This window comes from Gavialis gangeticus, unplaced genomic scaffold (assembly GCF_001723915.1).
Source record: "Gavialis gangeticus isolate Ggan-Ray unplaced genomic scaffold, GavGan_comp1, whole genome shotgun sequence".
In the NCBI taxonomy this organism is placed as follows: Eukaryota; Metazoa; Chordata; order Crocodylia; family Gavialidae; genus Gavialis; species Gavialis gangeticus.
In genome coordinates, this window is record NW_017728992.1 from 203,735,011 (window position 1) to 203,739,330 (window position 4,320).

A 4,320-nucleotide genomic window follows, 5' to 3' on the forward strand; every position below is an offset into this window, starting at 1 on the left:
TCAAAAGCCTTCCTGAAGTCTAGGAAAACTATATCCACTGCCACCACTGTATCCAATGATTTAGTGACCTGGTTGTAAAAGGCCACCAGGTTGGTCTGACAGGACCTGCCGCTGATGAACCCGTGCTGGTTGCCCCTGAGCATGCAGTTCCCTGCTGGCCCCTCCTGGATGTATGCCAGAATAATTTTCTCGAACAGCTTGCCCAGGATTGAGGTAAGACTGACTGGCCTGTAGTTCCCCGGGTCCTCTTTCCTCCCCTTTTTAAGATGGGAACCACGTTGGCCCTCTTCCAGTCCTCCGGCACCTCTCCAGAGCACCACGAGTGTTCATAAAGCTGCGCGGGCGAGCAGGAACAGCAACCAAAACTCACAGATGGTGTAAACTTGGGGTCCCATCCTGACGTTGTGGGGGGGGGGGGCAGTGCACTGGCCAAGCGGAGACCCAAACCCTACAACAGCTACCAGTGACAGTGGCATTGAAGAGTAAAATGTGGATTCAAAGTGGAAAAATCAGATTAGAAGAACTAAATAAAAAAGATGTCATTCAACCCAGAACCTCAAGTGTCATGGCCAATGGAAGTTCTATCTGCGTAAAGGAAGAATTGAACCTGGCTATTCACCTGAATCATGCATCTCTACTTTCTTAAGCAACACAGATTTGGGGATTTGCTGATTGGAACATATCAAAGATCCTCATCCCGTTATATTTTACAGTGACCCATACTGGATACTTCAGAGGAAGCCCGAAGACTCCTGTTGTGTTCCAGTAAAGGCCACAGTTAAAATTGTGGCCTCATCAGCTACATGCCCATAAAAATATCATCCCTGTACCGTGGAAAATTTGCAAGGTAAAAAGACAACATGTGGATGAAAAGGGAAGTATGCTTTCCCATGAAATGCCAGTTCACTGAGCCCAGCACACTGTCTGAAACATCTTTATTTCCCCAAACCTTCAGTGAATCCAAGGCAGGGCTCCTATGGATCCCCAACTGGTGGACCATGCTTCTAAGTTTCATAGTTCTGGGACAGACCCACCATAGAGAATTACCATGGCCAGGTCTTGTTTCTAGATCCCCAGGTCAGGGGCAGTCCAGTCATATGGATAGCCCCAGGACCAAGGACCTGGTACTTCCAGGAGAAACCAGACCATATGTCTCATGGTTGGTGAACTTACTTTGTGGCTACTAACTTGTATTAACTTGCTCTATCTACCTCTACTGGACAAGAAGACCCCACAACATTTGAAAATGCCATGCACAACAAACACAATCACAACATGTGTCCCTATTTAGGACTATGTTGAGGTTTGGAGATAAATAATATCCCAGCTACTAAAACCACAACCAAACCAAACATTGAGCTGGTATCCATGCCGCTGAAACCAGGTCCAAGAAATCCATTTCTTTGCACTCTTAACTGAAAAGACAACCCTGAAGGAACTGAAATAATGAAAACATCAGGGCTGAGAGCTGCTGAGCTTTGAGACTTAGCTAGAGTACAGCAGAAAGTTTTCCAGTACTTAATTTTCTCCATCTTTGTAACGGAGATAACGACGCTTTCTCACTTTTTTTTTCTAATGTGCTTTGCAATCTACAGATGAAACAGGTGATATGTATGTGTTCCCTTTGATCTTCATCTCTTTGGTCCATACATTCTTCCGGCCTTTCGAATGGCTAACATTAATTACTAGGGGGCTGGTTATCATCTCACTTTATTCCCTTGCAAAAAGGGATGAAAGTGAGAACATGAAGAAGCTCCAACAATCTTCATTCATAAAAGAGCAGCAGCTCATAATACACTGTTTTCAGCAAGCATAGGGAACACCATATCAATTCCCCAAGAACGGTCACAATACCATTATATCCAGAGCACCAAGAATATCACAAGTACCCTGGCATTTTGACTTTAATGCATTTTCTAGTGATTGCTCTTGCAAAATAAATGGAGACCCCCCTTTTACCCTAATTACAAGCTTAAAAAAATGAAGTCACAATGTTTCCTGTAAAGCAACTACTCTGAACTTTCAATATCAAAGTACCAAAATCAATGACTTGGCAGCATTATGATGATGGCGTTATTGCTGGTTATTACTGCTGAGTGCTGAGAGCTTTCTGTGTGCCTTACAAAGCTAGAAGATGACACTCTCCAATTTAAAAAGCTGCTGTGGACTCACTTAAAAAGTTAATGTTGGTTCTTACAATATTATTGCTTCCCTATTTTAAGTTTAAGGGTCTATCATTGAAACTAATTATCTCTCTAAAGCTGGAATTAACTTTTTAATTGTGCCCACTACATATTGCCAGATGTAATCAATTGCTTTCCTCCAAAAGCTTGTCTACAAACAAAAATGGTGTCTCTTGAATTAGAATAGTGTAGTTAAAGTAGGGCAACCCCACTGGGGTGGACTAACCCATGCAGGCATAACAGTGCTTAAACTAGTATTGCATAGTCCCCGAAATTTAGAAGAATAAACTGTGCTAGTATAAGCTGCTTCATACTAATGCAAATAATTTACATACAATGTCAGTGATACTCAAATCAGGGTGCCACAACATGCTGGGGTGCCTTGAGATTTTTTCAAGGGTGGTGTGGGGTGTCACGCAACATTATCATGGTTAGGTTGGCAAACACAATTCACATGATACATCCAAAGATTTCAACTAGAAATCCATAGTTGTGGTTTTTTGAGTTCTTTGCAACAGAAAAATGGTTCTATTATTTTTCTGTAGTCAAAAACTGGCATTTATACATTTATACGATTAATCAAGTCTGCTCCACACGCGAACTGCATTGCACCGCAAGCAGTTGTATAAGTGGTGAAATGCGCGTCAGTGCTAAAAAATGGCGGCAGCGCGCTTTTGAACTAAAGCACCTCTGATGTGTTTTGGTTCAAATGTGTGCCACTGCCATTTTCTTAGCTGTGATTCATGTTTCTCTGCTTATACAACTGCAAGTGTCACAGAGCCAGAAGCTTTTTAAAGTGCCCGATGCTGCGGCGCTTGCATGTGTAAAAAGGCCCCAAAAGAGTGAAAAACAAGAGCTGGGATTTTCCAAGGGGTGCCTCAAGTTTATCAAGGAGTGCCTCAAGTCTAAAAAGATTGAGAACCACTATGTTATAGTAAAAGGGGAGACACACACACACAACAACCTTAAAAGAAAGAGTTAATTTGACCTAAACCCTGTTTGTTGCTCAGAAGTCAATTCTCACTCTAAAGAGTCCCAAAATGAAAACCCAAGGAGTACCTTCAACTCTGCTGTCTCTTTATTAATTCTGGTGGATTTATATTCAATAGAGTTATATTCCCAACTGGTCAAAATGCCAGCATAAGGCCTATAAATGAGACACATCTTTGAAATTATTCTCAAGAGAATAAATCTTCTACTGGTTCTTGACAGAATAAGGATTTTTACCGAGAAGGGAATTTTATTCTTTCCCCGTTTGCTCCACTCCTTTTGACAAAACTCTTTTCCGGCACAACTAGGCATTGTTCAAAATGTAACGGGGATGATGAAAACACCTTGTGAACATTTGTTGTTGCTGCCATGTGGCCTCCCCCCCCCGCCTTCCTTTCTCCCCCGAGGGAAATGAAGCCTGGAAGGAACGCCGTACAAATAACAGTGTGTTATATTTGGCATTTGCCATCCCGACACATAACATGAAGCATAAAACAGTTAAGCACAGGTGTTAACATCCAAACAATTCACTTTAGCATAAATACACAGCCTTAACAATTTCATAAAAAACTATACCAATTATAAAAGCTATTTACCAAGCCCAATAAATCTTGTTGTGTGTCATGTTTATGCATGCATACCTGATTTCTATCAGTCACTTTTACACTCCCTCTAGCTGCTAAAACTGCACATGAACCTAGTGCAAACTGCACAGAATTTGACAGCAGTCATGCACTGCCCCTGCCATTATTGAACTAAGTCAGTCTGGGTTGTGGGTTTTTTAATTTATCTTTTGGTTTTGGGGGAGTTTTTTTGGATGGGAGGTGTGGCTTTGTTTGGGGTTTTTTTCTTTGGAAAGAGGTTGAATTTTGTTTGGTTTTTTGTGGGGGCTTGGGGTTTTGTTTTGCTGTTTTGGAGTTGCTTAGGTTTGGTTTGTTTTCTTGGGTGGGGGGAAGGGGCTGGTTTGGGTTTAGGGGGGGTGGTATTTGGTGTCCTCAGCAGGCTTAAAACATATCAGTGACCTTCAACATGCAACATTTATTATTTATCTGTAGTCTCAAGGTAACATCTAAAAGCCAATTATAATGATCAGGGCCATAGTTTCACAGTTTCTAGGGTCTGAAGGGACCTGAGCAGATCATCTAGT